General features: G+C 37.4%; 1 protein-coding gene across 1 annotated transcript in view; it reads right to left on the reverse strand.

Moving 5' to 3' along the window:
* Window positions 1-18,935, reverse strand: part of RSBN1 (round spermatid basic protein 1) — a 51,069-nt gene that overhangs the window by 16,694 nt on the left and 15,440 nt on the right. The window lies entirely within an intron of this gene.

Here is an 18,935-nt window from a genome sequence, read left to right on the forward strand (position 1 = left end):
CTTTTTCTCTACTCAACTTATGACAAACTTATTTCTACCTCCAGTGATTTTTCTCTTGAATCTGCCCAATCTGGAATGTCCTCTTTTCTGTCAACCCAAATATCCATCTTTCAAAGAGCAGTTCAAAAGCTCTTTTTTTCCAGAAGTCTTTCTGGTCACACTCCACGATCTCTCCCTTCTCTGAAGTCTAATGTTACCTATGAGCAACATACATTTTCTCTATATCAACTCTCCAGTGAATTTAGGACATATCCTCTATAAATATGTAGCCCAGAGCATCCTATCTAGCATTTGAATGGAATCTATCATTAATTCCATACAATCTGATACTATTCCTCTAGTCATTTCATGTATGTTCTTATCTTACGTAATCTCCAATTTAGAGTTTCTCAAGGATAGAGAGGTGGATCCTGTACATAGCAATGGACTAGACTAGAAATGCTGTATTTAACCAGAATTTCCACTTCAGATCAGTTACCTAGCATTTTCTACCTCTGTTAAAATGCAGATTAAATTTAAAAGCCTAATATATAGCTGTACCTTTATATAAAATGGCTTTTTATTGAACATTAAAAAAATTTAAAGAATCTACTGTCATGTTTTAAATACCACCTATTTTGCCTTAATAGGAAACAGTCTACATAAATGACCATCTAGGATATCTTACCACAATTCTTCACCATTTGTTCTTTAGCAGCATTTTTAGAATCAACTTTTTTCCATAGACAATTTAACATCACCCACACATATATACACAGGAAAAAAAGGCCATAGATCTTGTTCTCAAATAGCAGGGGTAGGGATTTGTAAGGAATCCCTTACAAATCCTCCCCCCAAGATCACTTTAGATGATTCTTAAGCAGCAGCCACCCAGGCCAGAATTACTTTATATATATTCATATGAATTACTTTCCATAAGTTTCGTATGATCATCATGCCATAAAAAGCCAGGGGTGGAAGCATGGAACAAAGGCTCATCATGGGATACAGAGGTAAGGAAGGGGAAGAAAGGTAAGTCTTTTTAAATCATTATTCTAACCTTTCTAAGCACTCTAAAACAACTAAAGTAGATTTAACCTTCAGCAACATTTCTAGGAATCATATGCTTTTAGGGGTAATAAGAAATATCAGTCTCGGCCAGGCACGATGGGGCATGCCTGTAATCCCAGCACTTTGGGAGGCCGAACCAGGTGTATCATGAGGTCAGTAGTTCAAGACCAGCCTGGCCAAGATAGTGAAATCCCGTCTCTACTAAAAATACAAAAATTAGCCAGGCGTGGTGGTGCATGCCTGTAGTCCCAGCTACTCGGGAGGCTGAGGCACAGAACTGCTTGAACACGGGAGGCGGAGTTTGCAGTGAGCCAAGATCGTGCCACTTGCACTCCAGCCTGGGCGACAGGGCAAGACTCCATCTCAAAAAAAAAAAGAAAGAAATATCAGTCTCCCCCAAACACCTCTCCCAACTATTCCCAGTCTCAGAAATTGCTTTACTAAGAAAGGCTTTCACTCTATACAGGCATTTTATGGGACAAATGTCCTAAAGACCTATCATAATCTTTTTAAAATCTTTTTCCCAGCCAGAAATGACTCTTAAGACCTATCATAATTTAAAGCAGCCAAAACTCAAGACCAATCCTAAAGAAGTACACTGCCATGTGGCAGTTTTCAATTTACTTGGCCTGAGATTATACAACTCAATGCATTATTAATTTGAAGGAATTCATATTACTTTAAATTTTACACACAAAGTGAGACTGAATTAATATTCTTATATCATACCACTCCAAGTTTACCTAATTCAAATACCACTGAACTCAACAGCACTGAACTTGAAGACAACTTAGAAAGGTAAACACCTAGAATAATCAACATGTGACATGAATAAATATGAAGCATCTTTTCCTATTTGTGAAGAGAATAAAAAGTAAACCTAAAAAAGAGGAAGGCGGGAGCAACAGAAGACAAAGAGAGGGTATGACCACAAAATACAGTGACCTCATAATTTCGCCAAGACCAACATGTTTATTTTCATATATACACAAAGAAAAGCTTCTCATCTTATGAGGATATTCAAGTTCACACCTTTGTGTGAGTACCAATGTTGTATCCATGACTGACAAAGAATTAACGATGTTCAATTTTTATTTCCTGGCAGAAGAGCCATCAAGTAAACAACTATGCTACAAAATACTAAGACTGGATTTTGAAAGCTGCAATGTATGAAGCCTATTTGGATAACTGTAGCTAACTTAGCCTCGCTAGAGAAAGCCCTTATTAGTAAACCACAACCTTCCTGTTTTCATTCCTTTACTTACATGAAATTAGACCTCTAGCTTTCTGTGACCTACGTTTTTTTCTCAGTATCAGTCCCCTCCTTCTTTCAGCTGCTTCCATATCTAGTCTAAACCTCAAGGTTTATCCCTCTCTCATAAACACACTCTCATTCTCTATCCCAGTCCTTCCACCAGCTCTGCCTGCAAACCCCAGGCCTGAAACATTCAAACTATCAATCCCACCTCTGGACTTTTCCATTCCATAGGCCAATAAATCTCTTTCATCATTTAAGCCCATTTTAAAATTGACTATCCTGCAACTTGCCATCAAAAGCACCAAGATATATATATCTTTTTTCACATAAGAATCCTACTTCTGTAATACTAGTCTGTATTACCTGTCTCTACTACCTCACCTCACCTTTTATTCACATCTCACATCATTGCAATCAGGCTTCTGCCCATACCACTCCCCTGAAACAAATCACTAATGACCTCTTCACAGCCAAATTCAAGGAATGCTTTTCAATCACCTGCTTTCTTGATTTCCCTTTCCAGGCTTCCTCCTCTCCAAAACGTGGTTGTTGCAGAGTTGGCCCAGTTTTCATTCAACATATTATCTGTGGGTGGTTTCAATTATACTACAGATTTAACTACCACCTGTACCCTACTACATTCCATATCTACATCTCTAACTTAAAACTGTGCGTCAGATTCAGATCTTAACATACAAATGCGTCCTGGGCAGCCCACAGACACCCTCAAATTTAATACCTACAGAACAGAGCTCATTTTTTTGTAAGGTTCCCTTCCCCTCCCAAACCTTCTTTTTCTCCTTCTGTATGTACTTCGCCAGTTAATAATATTCACTTTCTCAGGTCCTAAATCAGGAATTGATAAATCCCTCTTCATCATCACTTAAAGCAAAATCTATCCTTCTAACTAAATCTGCAGTATCACTGCCTTAATTCAGGAAATTATTATTTCTCACCTAATTGTAAAACTTCTTAACCAGTATCCTTGCTTCAGGATTCCTATCCCCAAGAGCCATCCTACATACTGCTACAAATAATCTAGGAAAAAACATCTTATCATTCAACCTTCCCATTTTAAATCCTTTAGTAGCTCCATATTACCTATAGCATCAAACTAGAAAATCCTTTTTAAGGAAGACAAAGCCCCTCCTGATCTATTATTCCAAGGGAATAACAGACCAAGATTTGCCACATTCTCCACATTTGCCACATTCTAAATATACATTTCGCAAATTCTAAATAATTTCTGCTGCCTCCACAAGTTTTCACATGTTATTGTCCACCTTTACAACTCCTATATTTCCTTGATGGTATAAAATGACTCAAAATAAGGTTTCAAGCTCAAAGAACGAAAGTACATAACATTTACAGATTTTAGATAAGTTAGATTTGGAGTTATAACTAGATCAAAAAAGGTAAGGAATAGATGCATAGATTTGGAAATTGTCTATAACATATAATTTTTTAAGTGACTAAGACTTGAGAGAAAGAATAGAGAGAGACAGAACCAAGAACTGCACTTAAAGGAAAACAGATATTTGACAGACAGGAGGAAGAGTTAGCTAAATAAATTGTGAAAGGATGAGGTAAGAAGTAATGCAATTAAAATGATGTAAGAATAACGTTTCAAAAAATGGTCAAGGACAACTATTTTTTTTTTTTTTTTTTTTTTTGAGACGGAGTCTTTCTCTGTCCCCCAGGCTGGAGTGCAGTGGCGCAATCTTGGCTCACCGCAACCTCCACCTCCTGGGTTCATGCCATTCTCCTGCCTCAGCCTCCCGAGTAGCTGGGAATACAGGCACCCGCCAACACGCCCAGCTAATTTTTTGTGTTTTTAGTAGAGACGGGGTTTCACCGTGTTAGCCAGGATGGTCTCGATCTCCTGACCTCGTGATCCGCCCACCTCGGCCTCCCAAAGTGCTGGGATTACAGGCTTGAGCCACCGCGCCCGGCTAAGGACAACTATTTTTTAAGAAAAACAAACGCTGTTATGAATAGTGCTGCAATAAACATGGAAATGCAGATCTTCAACATACTGATTAAATTTCCTTGAGTTGGACATATACCAAGAAGTGGAATTGCTTGGTCATGTGGTCGTTCTATTTTTAATTTTTTAAGGAACCTCCACACTGTTGACCATAATGGCTGTACTAATTTAGATTGACATTAACTGTATAAAAGTTCTCCTTTTTCCATATCCTCACCAGCATTTATTTTTTGTCTTTTTGTTAACAGCCAGAACTGGGGTGAGGTGATATCTAATTGTAGTTTTGACTTCCATTTCCCGGATGATGAATTATGTTGAACATTTTTTCATATACCTGTTGTATGTCTTCAAATTTCAGAATGTCTATTTAGGTCTTTTGCCCATTTTTAAATCAGATTATTCCGTTGTTGTTGTTATTGGGTTGTTTGAATTATTTACATAAATTTTAGGCCACAGGGCAGAAAATACTATCTGGTCCCTAATGGAAAAAGTTTGCCAACCCCCAATTTAAACCACTCACAAAAGAAATCAAGCAATATGTTTGAATAAAAACTTTGTGAAAGAGAACAATCTGTATTATTCAATATTATATATCTGTAATACAAAGTGCCTGGTATGCAGTCATAAATATTTGTTGAATTTCTGTATGTTAAGGCTAGAAATGAAGTAATCAACCACAAACTCTGGCAAAAAGAAAAAAAAAAGGGAGGGGGGAGAAGAAGAACTGCTGACTACCAGTCTATCACTTGCATTTAAAAATTTAATAAATGCAAATGTTTGTGATACATTTAAATAATTAACAACATAATAATGAACAGTAGTTATGACCATAAATTCAACATGCACCAATTTTCAACCTGAAATGGCTGACAAGAAAAGAAAAAAGAAAAAATAAATAAAACAAAAAAACATTCACCAACTGTAGGAAACTAATGCCAAATAAGCAAAGTATTCCTTCCTTTTAGTAAGAAAATTTCCTGGGCATATGGCCAATGAGCTAGGCTCCCTGACAGCTAAATGCGGCCTGTGCCTAAGTCTGGGCCAATGAGACGGTCACATAAGTTACATATGCAATCTTCAGGGCATACCTTTATAAGGAAGTGGCTTGCCCTCCACTTCCTTTTTCTCTTTTGAGGGTTGAAACACCGAGTGGTAAAGAGCTAGTCTCAACCATGCACGTGACAACACCAGTAGGAATGACAAAAATTAAAGACAGAAGGAAACTAGGATCCTGGATGACAACAAGGAACAGAGTTGCTTACCTCTGGACTGCTAAACAAGAGACAAACTTTTGTTCTAGCCACTGCACATTGGTCCTCGTTGTTATGGTTTTTTAGCCTATATCTTGTATACTTTGTAATGAGGGAGGCAATATTCTGCATCGCACAGAGATATCATCTGGGGTGTGATTTCCCAATCTGGGCTAAAAAATACCTATAACTAGGGCACACCCAAAATAGAACATTTAAAGTGATTAGGGACTTGCAAACCATACAAAATGGAGGAAGAATGCAAGAAATCAAAAGTATTTCAAAAGTATTTAACTTGAAAAGATTAAAGGAGGGACACAACAGTCTTCAAATACTTGGAGTCCTATAACATGAGTAACAGGAAAGCAGGTGTCATTCATTTACCACAAGTTTATTGTACAGTCATGTGTCACCTAATGACAGAAATACAGTCTGAGAAATGTCATTAGGCAATTTGTGGTTGAGAACATCACAGACTGTACTTACACAAATCTAAGTGGTATAGCCTACTACACACCTAGGCTATATGACATAGCCTATTGCTCCTAGGCTACAAAACTTACAGCATGTTATTGTACTGAATACTGTAGGCCAGTGGTCCCCAAGCTTTTTGGCATGAGGGACCGGTTTTGTGGAAGACAATTTTTCCACGGAAAAGGGTGGGGGGTTGGCGGGCATGGTTCTGGATGAAACTGACCCACCTCAGATCATCAGGCATTAGTCATATTCTCACAAGAAGTGTGCAACCTAGATCCCTCACATGCACAATTCACAACAGAGTTCACACTCCTATGAGAATCGAATGCTGCAGGTTATCTGACAGGAGCTGGAGCTCAAGCAGCAATGCTATTATAGCTTGCTGCAGCCAGGTTTTTAACAGGCCACAGACCAATACTGGGGGACCAGTACAGTTGAGGACCCCTGCTGTAGATAACTGAAACACAATGGTAAGTTTTTATGTATCCAAACACATTTAACTTCCCATGCTTGCAGAATGAGAAGTTGTTCTGGGTCAGTGAGTGAGTGGTGAGTGAATGTGAAGGCCTAGGACACTGCTGTACACTACTGTAGACTTAAACAGTGTACACTTAGGTTACACTGATTTTTAAAATTTTTCTTTCTTCAATAATAAATTAACTTTAGCTTACTGTAATTTTTATAAACTTTATGAGTTTTTTCATTCTTTGACTTGTAATAACATATAGTTTAAAACACATTGTACAGCTATACAAAAATACTTCCTTTATGTCCTTATTCTGTAAGGTATTTTCTACTTAAAAACTTTTTTTTTTACTTTTTTTAAACCTTTTTTGTTAAAAACAAAGATACAAATGTACACATTGGCCTATGCCTACAACAGGGTCAGAATGATTAATATCACTGTCTTTCATATCCACATCTTGTCCTGCTGAAAAGTCTTCAGAGGCAATAACACTCACGGAGCTATCATCTGCTATGATAACAAAGCCTTCTTCTGTTAATATCTCCTGAAAGATCTGTCTGAGGCTGTTTTACAGTTAACTTTTTTTTTTAATAAGTAGAAGTATGCTCTAAAATAACGATAAAAGGTATAGTAAATATAGTAAGTGATAGGAATTTTTCAGCTCCATTATAATCTTATGGAATCAGCGTTACATATGCAGTCTGTCATTGACTGAAACGTCATTACATAGCACATAAACATATATTTTATGCCACTGTCCTCAACACAGGTATAGCAAACCAGACCTATTCCTGGCCACTTGAAGCTTACAGTCTAGTAAGGAGAGGCAGACACTAATCTAAATAAACATTTAATTATAAACTGTGATCTTCAGAATGTAAGATGTATGACACTATGAAAAAGAACATGGGATCCTGATCCAGGGAATAAAGTATTCCTTGAAGTAACATTGAGCTCAAATCTGAAGAACAAGTTCAGAGGGAAACAAAATCTCTTAAGCATTGCCCTTTCCAAGATCTAAAAGAAAGCTAATGATAATAAACACAGAAAGCAGAAAAATAAAGATGAGACTGGAAAAATCAGCTGTGGCTGGATTATGGAGAGCCTAGAAGATCACATCAAGGATTCTGGAAAGCCACTAAAGGATCTGAAGAGAAGGAAATTTACCCAATTTGCCTTTGGTTTTTTGTTTGTTTAGTTTTCTCAGAGGGGCACAAAAAGTAAAGAGATCAGCTAGGAGTATTCTATAATATGCCAAATAAGAAATGTTAGGCTAAGCTAACAACTTGATTTTAAATAGGGACTTATTTTTAAAAGAAAAAAAAAAGAGATCTGAAAATTATACAGGAGATAAAATTGTCAAGATGTGGACAAAGATTGGATATGATAGACAAGAGAAAGAAGTATCAAGGATGACTACCAGGTTCTGTACTTTGGAACCTGACAGAGCAACTATTCTCTCTTCTGGAGGAGGATCAGATTTCATTGTTTTGGACATGATGAGCTAGAAGTATGTGATAGGTTGAAAAACGGCTTCCAAAGAACCTAACCCCTAGAACCTAATCCCTAGAATCTGTGAATGTTACCTTATGGCGACAAGGACTCTGCAGATGTGAATAAATTAAGGATCCTGAGATGGGGAGAGTATTCTGGATTATCCAGGTGGGCTTAAATGTAATAACACGTGTCTTTGTAAGACTGAGGCAGAGAGATATTTGAGAAGGCGATGTGATGATAGAAGCATAGCCTGGGGTAATATACTTTGAAGATGGAGGAAGGGGCCACAAGCTAGAAAATACAAGACACAAGAAGCTAAAAAAGGCAAAAACTTGATTTTTTTCCCTCAGAGCCTTCAGAACTGTAAGAAACTAAATTTGTGTTGTTTTAAGCCATTGTTTGGGGGCCAGGTGCAGTGGCACACACCTGTAATCCCAGCACTTTGGGAGGCCAAAGCAGGCGGATCACTTGAGCCCAGGAGTTCAAGACCAGCCTGGGCAACATGGTGAAACCCTATCTCTACTAAAAAAATACAAAAAATTAGCCGGGCGTTGGCCGGGCGCGGTGGCTCACGCTTGTAATCCCAGCACTTTGGGAGGCCAAGGCGGGCAGATCACGAGGTCAGGAGATCGAGACCACGGTGAAACCCCGTCTCTACTAAAAATACAAAAAATTAGCCAGGCATGGTGGCGGGCGCCTGCAGTCCCAGCTACTCGGAGAGGCTGAGGCAGGAGAATGGCGTGAACCCAGGAGGCGGAGCTTGCAGTGAGCCGAGATCGCGCCACTGCACTCCAGCCTGGGCGACAGAGCGAGACTCTGTCTCAAAAAAAAACAAACAAACAAACAAAAAAAATTAGCCGGGCGTGGTGGTGAGTGCCTGTAGTCTATTTCTAAATTTTCTGTCTTGCTGAACAGAGCTCATAAACTAATTATACTGATTTAATAATTAAATCTTTAGAATATATTGGTACCAGGTAAGGCACTCCTCCATCATTACTTTTTCTTTTCTGGCTGTTCTTGCCTACTTATTTTTGCATATAAACTTCAATATCTGCTTGGTTGTCTCAAAACACAACTATTTCTATTTTATTAGGATTGTGTTCAATTTATAACCTAGGAGAAACTGTCATTCTGATATTGATTCTTCTTCCCCAGGAACACAGTAATATATCTTTCCATTTAAGTCCTCTTGTGTGTGATCATGTTTCAACACTAATAGGAAGAATCTGATAAAGACGAAAAGGTGAAGAGGACTGCTGTTTAAACATGGTAGACTGGATGTATGATTTTTTTCTATTCCTTATCAAAATCCCACTCAAGTGAGAATAAAATAGCAAGGCTATAAATCCCAGATAGTCAAAGAGAACAAAAGTAAAAACTACAGATACAAGCTATCAAAATGTTTTTGGAAGGTGAAAAATGCACAGGGAAATTTGCAGACTGAGAACTCCGGCTAACTTTTATAGAAGGCAAGAACAAAGCATGCAACTAAAAACAAAAAAGGTGGGTTTAAAATCTGCTTGAGTCAGTGAGACCCTTCCACTTACATTCTACCTTCCTATCCCATACTCCTTTTTCCTCACCTTATTTGTGGTGAAAGTGAACCAAATGACTACAGACACAAGGATACAAGGCACAAGTATGGGAGAGAACCATTATACTGGAAGCAGGGAATTAAGCAAAATCCGTTATTTAACAATGCAATCGCCTACCTCCTTCCAAGAATTCTAGCAGACAGGTGTATAACCTACTCCATCCCCTGACAAAAATGTGGTAGATTTTTAGCTGTAGAAACTAAAGGCCCAAGAAACAATATCTTTAAACACTAACATTTAGAGCTTTTCTCACAATATGACCACATTCCCTATCCAATCTTCAACTGATAAATCCCACCCATGTGTTCACAGAGTTTCTAATGTTTTATAACGACTCATGTTTCAATATGAACAGATCACCACGTTTGATGAAAACATAAACAGAAGACTAAAATAAAAATAAAAAAGAACTTTAACAACTTGAGAGTATAAAAGAAAACTTAAAAACAAGTATAATTAGTATCAGAGAGATGAAAAAGGGTATTGTATCCATGAAACAATAGGAAGTTATTAAAAAAGGAACAGAGAACAAGCTCTCAAACTGAAAATATTACAGCTGACATTAATCAACATTAAGAAGCTAGTTAAATCTACCCCCAGAAAGCAGGAAAAAAGACAATGAAAAATATAATAGGAAAGATAAGAAAACTGAGGTTCAGTAGGGAGGTCTAATATACAATTAATAAAAGTTTCAGAAAAAAACAAAAACTGAGAAAGAAAATTAACAAGTAATACAAGAAAAAACTTCATAAAGGATAGATTTCCACATAAAAAAGGGTGGTGGGGGGTAGGGTTCAACTGCACTGATGATGTTTTATTTCTTGGGCCAGAGTGATTGTTATTATTCTTTATATCTGCGTCTGAAATATTTCATAGTATTTTTTAAAGAAAAATGATCCATTTCAAGGCACATTATCCTTGGTACTCAGACATTCTGTAGTAGAAATTTTGAAAGCTTCCAGAGAGAAAAAAGCAGAACACCTAAAAAAGATCAGGAATCATTATGGCATCGGATTTCTCAACAGCAATACTGTAAGTTTAAAGGCACTGAAGCAATGCCTTTATAAATCTAAGAAAAATGACCTATCAATCAAATGTTATAGTTAAAGAAAAATTTTTCAGATGTGAGGATTGAGCTACTGAATTCAGGCAAGAGTCATGGAATGCCAGACAGGAGAAAGGACAAATAGAAACCCCAGGATACATGCGTGGATAAAAAGACCTGTCAAAATAGGAAGATCCCTTGGCCAGGAGATTGACATCAACCTGGAAAACACAGGAATACCCTGTACCTTGCCCCCACCCCGACCCAAAAAAAGACATTTACACAAATGCTTACTGTAACATGGTATTATAAAACTGTAAACAACCTCATGTCCAAAAATAGGAGAATAAATAGTGAGTGTGATATTGTGCAATATATGTCTGGTCTTCATCCCTATTTCCTGAGGTAGGGCTCCTAAACTCCTTGTTATCTCCAAATAGCTCTAATTTTGTATGCTAACATTGACTAACAGCTTTAGGGTGGGGGCTGGTCACCTGAAAAATACAGGTACAATTAGAGGGTTGGGACATTCAGCCCTACCCCCAACCTCCAGGGAGGGGTGCTAAAGGTCAAGCTGACCACCAATGGCCACTGGCTTAATCAATCAAGCCTACGTAATGAAGGCTTCATAAAAACTGAACAGGTTCAGAGAGCATCTGGATAGCTGAACATGTGGAAGCAGACAGGAAGATGAACAGGAACTCATACACTTGCTGGGAGGGTGGCACACCCCAACTCTACGGGGAAAGAAGCTCCTGTGCTCGGGACCCTTCCAGACCATGCCCTGTGTATCTCTTCATATGGCTGTTTATTTGCACCCTTTAACATATCCATCACACTAAACCCATAAACGTTAAGTATTTCCCTAAGTTCTCTGAGCTACTCTAGCAAATCCACTGAACTCAAAGAGGGGATCGTGGGAACCCCAACTTGAAGCCAGTTGGTCAGAAGTTCCAGAGGCCTGGACTTGTGACTGGTGGATAGGAGGGGTCAATCCTGGGGACTGAGCCCTCTATCTGGGATCCAAGACTGATTCTGGGTAGTGTCGGAATTGAATTGGACGACACCCAGGTGGTGTCTGCTGAAGAACTGATTGCTTGCTTGTTGTGGGGGAGCAATCTCCCACATTTGGACAAAGAAGTCTTCTGTGTTGATTGTTGTTGTTTGAGAGCAGAGGAAAAGTAAAGTGTTAAAAAACAGTGATACAGTTGCCCAACAAAACACCAAATATAATGGTTAAAATTAATATAGAGTTAGATGTATCAAAATAATCTTCAAAAACAATGTTGAACAAAAATAACCTGCAGAATGATACACACAATACACTATAGTTTAAAAATACAAAGATACAAATATTGTTTTTATGTTCATTTGGTATTAGTAAAATGTTAAAAGATAAAACGACATGATAAGCCACAAATTCGGAATAAAGATTTACTTCTAGGGAGAAAGGAAAAATTTAAAAAAAAAAAAAAAAAAAGGGGGAAAGACACCAAGCAGAAATTCACTTAATATATTTTATACTTTTAGTTATGTGGGGAGTGGGAATGGAGAAGGGAAAGGTTGGAAGGGTAGTAGCTGGTAACTGACATCAAAGATCCTAAGCTAATGGGTATAGAGTTTCTGTTTGGTATAAGGAAAAAGTTCTGGAAACGGTAATGGTAATAGAACAATATATATACCCAATGCCACAGAATTATACAATTTAAATGGGTTAAAATGGTAAATTTTGTGTATATTTGACAACAGTTTTTTAAAAACCTTAGCAGGCTAAGGGATGGTATTCATAACACAAGCAGACAAATTAGCCTGACAAATTAGCCTTTGAGGAGGAGATAGAATATCTTCTCTACTGTAACAGGAGAGAATGAGGAAAAGATGTATACGGATAAAGTTTAAATAGTATTTATGAAGAATAGGTAAACAAGCTAACCAAAGAAAAGAATTAGACTTCCCAGGCAACGTTGACAACTCAATGGGAAGCATTATAAAATGTTATGAAGAGACAAAGTCCCCAGTGACAGCCAATCAAAACATGAGTTTTTAAAATTTGCACTTTGTAGAGGTCAGATAAGATTATCTCTTAGTTTATGATGCTCTGAAATTCTAAAAAGATGCTATCTACAGGTCAAATGAAAGGAACTAGAGTAATGGTAGATGGTATATGGTTTAAAACAGTGTTTCTTAAACTTGCCTGATCATAGGAATCAAGTCAGTCAAAGTACTTATTTCATGCCTCACTCCAGACCTCATGAACCAAAATTTCCAGAAGAGGAACCTGAGAGTCTAATGTATATTTGAACTAGCAACCCCAAATTATTCTTAGGATCTGGCAAGTTTGGGAAACTGGCCTGGAAATAGCACCTGAAAAAAAAGAACAAGTTGAATGCTACCACTTTCCAGAGTTTATGTACTGCAGCACAGTGGAGGAAGAAACAGTACTGGGAGGACTGGAGGGAGGTAAGTACGAGACCAAAGAACAGAAAAAACTAAAGCTGCCATGGAAGCAGGAGACATAACGCCAACAGGAAAAACGCAGCCTTTGGTAAAATCAGAAGGCAAAGTGGGGAGGGGAAAAGGATGTGGCATCAAAGAGAAATATGCCTATTAAAAAAATAGTAGTTAGTTTTGCATAAAATTTAATATATTTATAATATCTATAAAATGTTAAACAATTATCTTTGAATATATATATACTGCTGTCAATACATATGTAGTGTTTAAATTAGAAACTCAACTTCACAGTTATCCTGTATGAATTTCTGAATTAAGTAAGCTCAATTGTGTCCCCAATACATAAAGCTTCTACAAAGGACAATTATAAATCTGTTAATAACTCAGGAGAACACCAAGCTAAAAAAGCACTATGTGGAAAACCCTGTGTATGGGGGTTGAGAGGAGGTGTGGATTATTCCACAGAACTCATGTTTCAGGAAGAAGCCTATTCAAGCTGACTTTTTAAAACACAGAAAGGAAAAAGCCAGCAATCTTCCTAACCTTGTGACTTGTGAATAGAAAGGCATTCCTACTTTAAAATACATAGTGAAAAAACAGTGTGACTAGGTCAAAGTGAGTACTTAAAATGAGAGAAAAAAAAAAGAATCAAGCCTACCATTTTTATTTATGCCATTTTATTTTATAAAACCTGCTACTTAAAATGTTTATTTCTCCTTTTCTATAATACACTAATAATGCATACAGTTCCTTAAGGGTTTCTCAGCTATTTCCCAAGCTATATACTACTCTACTAGTTCTACTCTTATTAGTATTACCAATTCATTATAAAATGTTAATCAATCAATGATCAGAGCGCATATAACAAGCCCATATAAGGCCTTGTCCCAACACACAATGAGGGAATAACATTTTTTGTTTTTCTCTGGAACCATAGACACTAAAATTGTACACGCCAATGCTACAGAACATTATCATTTTATAGAGTAATAAAAGTAATACAAGAAATAAAACTACCTAAAGTTAAAAAGCTTTGATTCTCAGTGAAACCTCAAAACTATACATGAAAATTTTTGAAAAAGATACTTAAAACATGCAGATTTGCCAATCTCCCCTCCCCCCAGCAAACACATAACACACACTCCTCTCCATGTACATCGTTCAATTACTTAGTTGCCAGAAGATCTCAGAGATGATATTGAAAACAATTCCCTTTTAACTTCACTGTATTTTTAGTGTTTGTTATTATTTGCGTTTGCAATTTACATATAGATTTTGAGACCTATATGGCCTTGGTGGTCCATTTACTAGCAACATCAGAATCACCAGAAAATGCAGACTATAAGCAAAGCTAGTGCTCACACCTGTAATCCGAACACGCTAGGAGGCCAAAGCAGGAGAATCTGTTGAGGCCAGGAGCTCAAGACTAGCCTAGACGACATAGTGAGACTCTGGCTCTATAAAAAAATTTTAAAATTAGCCAGTTGTAGTAGTACACACCCGTAGTCCTAGCTACTCTATTCAGGAGGCTGAGGCACTGGAAATAGCACCTGAAAGCAAAGAACAAGTTGAGTTCCACCACTTCCTGAAGTTTATGTACTGGGGTACAGTACAGTAAGAAACAGTAGAAAGACTACTAGAGCCTAGGAGTTCAAGGCCTCAGTGAGCCATGATCACACTTCATGATCGCACTTCAGCCTGGGCCACAGAGCGAGACCCCATCAAAGAAAGGAGAAAGAAAGGAAGGGAAGGGAGTGGAAGGGGAAGGGAGGAAGGAAGGAAACTCAACTTTATAAAGTTATCCTGTATCAACTGCTGAGAGTTAAGTAATCAAACAAGGATCGGCTTACTGTTTCAATGGACATATAAATTTTTCTGCTCCGGTATTAGAACATTTGAGTTTTCTAGAATGTTAAAAGAAAACCCTATATGTGGATCCTAGCTTTAGCCATCACAATAATTTAAAAATATAAAAATAACAGAAGTTTTCATTTTTCTTGCACAAAATCTACATTTTACTTTCTCCTGCTTAGAGGAGCTGAGTTCTAAAGCTTCTCAAAGTTTAATGTGCATATGAATCACCTTTTAAAAATGCAGATTCTGATTCAGAAAATCTGGGTAAGAGCCCAGTCTACATTCCTAGCAAGCTCCCTGGTGGTGCCAAATTCATACATAGAGCACACTTTTAGTAGCAAGGTTCTAAAGAAAAGGCATAATTTACAATACTATTTAGCTGTCCACGGTTTGCAAAGCACTAATCTTGATAATGTCTCCAATTCAATTCCTAATTGATAAACCTACCACTTTCCCATCCTTACTTACTGGATCCTTCATATGGATGAAATAAACACTTCATTCTTAAAATGTAGAACATTTCTAGTCTTTCTTCTGCCTGTCTTTCTTTTTGGTCTTTTCCCATGTTCATCATACTTACTTGTGGGTGCATCACAAGATTCCACCCTTAGTTTCATCTCTTTTCCACTGCTATTGCTGGTTCCATCTTCTGCATCTCTGTATCTCCTGCATTAATGGGTTCAACTTCTGCATCTCCAACCTAGACACATCTCTTAAACTTGGATCCATACATTCAATTCCTAAGAGTTATTTTTTTTTTCTTTATTGAGACTTGCTCTGTCGCCCAGGCTGGAGTGAGTGGCACGATCTTGGCTCACTGCAACCTCCACCTCCCAGGTTCAAGCCAGCATCCCGAGCAGCTGGGATTACAGGCGCCCGCCACCATGTCCAGCTAATTTTTGAATTTTCAGTAGAGATGGGGTTTCACCACTTTGACCAGGCTGGTCTCAAAACTCCTGATCTCAAGCAATCTGTTCACCTCGGCCTCCAAACTGCTGGGATTACAGATGTGAGACACCATGCCCAGCCTCCTAACAGTTATTTCTAACCGTAAATTCCCACAGGTACCTTCAACTCAAAATATCTCAAACTGAACTCATCAACACCCTCTAGCCCTAGAAACCAGCTTTTTCAACCCTGTATTGGCTTTGACCAGCATCGCCATCCACCCATTTGTCCAAACCACATCTGAAGACTATCTCTCTCTCTCACCAAGACTAGTTAAATCTCGACCTTCTAATTATTTCTCAAATTTCTTTCTTTTCTCTCTAATGTCAGTACCAGTTTGGACGTGGAGCATTTATGATGTGGTTACTATTGTAACTAACTGGTATTCTTGCTTCCAATCTCATATCCTGCACCACCAATTCCATCCTCCACACTATTATGTAATCTTTGCAAACATAAATGGATAGCAAGCATTTCCCTATTAAAATTCACCAATGACTCCCAATTATCTTTAGGAAAAAGTACTAACTTTTTAAAAGCATTTCATATAAGGCTCTTCACAATCCTAATCATGTCTCTCTCTCTCTGGTCTCAACTCCTTCCACCCCTGAACAGTCAGTGCATACTCTTGCCATATTAACCTATTTGTAGCTCCCTCTAAGTGCCACATTCTCAAATGCCTCTGTGTATTTGCATAGGCTGTTATTCGCTTAAAATGTTCTTACCAAGTTAAATATTAATATGCTTTCAAGACTGTACTCAAGCATCACATGGCTTAACATGCCTTTTCGAATTACCTCAAGTCTGCATTAGGTAACAGAGACAGTGCTCCCTCTATTACAGGGTTTTCCCTATGCATACCTCTACTCAAATAGTACTCTGTATTATAATTGCTGGTTTACTCATCTCCCCCACTAGACTGAGCTCATCAATTAGTCCTTTTAAGAACACAGTGCCCAGTACATGGTAGTTCTCAGTAAGTGCTTGCTGAATAAACTATCTTGAAATATAGTCAAAAATAAATATGGCTACATATTTAAACTATAAATAACTTCCAATAGCTATGTCTCTAAAGCAATAAAAAATTTATTTGACTTTATTTCTAGGTTTAACAGAACTTCACAAAATGTCAAAAGACTTCACGTAAGTCCAAACTGCCCTAGGTATTTGTTTAATTCCCAACGATCTAAAGGGATTTGTTAAAAATATGAGAAACAAAGCCTTTTGCATGCTGTTTCACACGAAGATACTTTAATTTCACTGACCACAGTGTTAGACAAATAAAAGCACTAATCTCTTCTCCACGGTAAAATGATGTGAACATTGTTCAGGTGGCCTGGGTTTGCATCTGGACTACTACTTACTAGCTATATGACCTTGGATAACAAACAATGAACATCTCCCAGCCTCAGTTTCTTCCATGGGAAACAGAGATAAAATTGCTTACCTACCTACCCACTAGGTTGTTTCAAATATTCAGATATGAATGTGAAAGCATTTCTATAAACCATGAAGTGCTAAATAAATTTGAGCTACTGTGTTAACTTCTATACCATCTGCTAAAGTTGCAAACTTAAAAGTTTAGTGGGCTAATCCAACCTCCCAGATCCACACCATATTCTTCTCTAATGACTGAAAATTCATAAATAAAATTAAGTTCCAGGACCACCAGAGCACAGGACTCATTCAACAGTCCTCAATATTCTTATGTGGTTGAAGTGTTTAATATCTAATTTAATCATAATCTGAAATGTTCTTAAAAAGTGGTTTTTAAATCTCAAAGTAAATATCAAGGTAAGTTGTTGGTACAGTCATTTAAATTTCAGCTCCATTTTAAAAAATTAATTGGCGGACAAAAATCAGCAGGGAATATTTCAAGATATTTTCTTTTATTAACTATTTAGACTGGATACTGTCTGTTGACATACAAATTTGATCCACTTTAACTAATATGAATATTAAAAAGTCACCCTTACAAAACTGGGACAGTTTTCCCCCAAATTTCTGGCTTATTTCTCAGAAATGCTTGTTGGTCTATCAAAAGAGAAAATTTGCTGCATTTTTCTAAATTAAAAAAATGATAGAACATGTTGATTCTGCTCTCAGCAATATCTTCCCTTGTTAAATAGGGAACTTACGGGGATTATGGACTATATTAGGAGAAATGTTTTCAGTCTCATCTGCAATATTTATAAAAATCGGATTCCTTGACCTTCAAAGGGCAAAACTTAAAAAAAAAAGAAAATGAAAAAAGAAAATCTACTACAAAAGTCAGCACTTCGGTACCTGGTTGTGGTAACAAGGCCAAAATCCAAGACGAAGCCCTTTATTGCACATGGTGTTCCAACATCTTGGGCAGCCCCATCTTGCGACCTCTCCACATTGGCTGCTCCTGCTCTCTCTACTGCAGAGAGAACTTCAATTAGAGAAATTCTGAAGCTCACAAATCTAAACTGGATACTCCCCTCATTGGAGGCAAAGATGGTAAGACTCACTAAAAAGATTCAAGTTAGAGGAGGTTTCAAATAAATCTAAGTGGCTCGAAACCACTATAATTGAGGCAGCTGAGTCTTATTATGGCAACCATTTATTTACCTAAAAAAAATATATATTAAGGGAAAAGAACAGCAGCAAATTACTAGACAACCTGAAAAAACAGAATATATAATCATAAAAGTTTAAAAAGTGAAAGTCTCCACTAAAGTCGAATTTATAATATATACTGCAGAAACTTATAGCTGACCATTTATATTCAATTCTTACGAGAAAAGCAAGTAAGAAAAAAACTAGGACACACTATTAACTTCTTATTCACTAAAATAGCTTCACTGAAAAAAATGTTTGGTTAAAACTACTGGTTAAGAAGCAGACGTTTCCCTGCTGACTTAAGCCTAGCTGCCCATGCAAGGCTTCAAAAAATGTCTTCACCTACAACAATGTATAGGCAGAAGGAGCAGAGGCTATGGCGGTCTTCCTAATGACACTTCCAAGTCACATAAATGGGGTATATTTCTGGGAATGGACTGCCAACAAGTTACTGAAAGAGATATAAAA

This window comes from Symphalangus syndactylus, chromosome 12, assembly GCF_028878055.3.
Source record: "Symphalangus syndactylus isolate Jambi chromosome 12, NHGRI_mSymSyn1-v2.1_pri, whole genome shotgun sequence".
NCBI lineage: Eukaryota > Metazoa > Chordata > Mammalia > Primates > Hylobatidae > Symphalangus > Symphalangus syndactylus.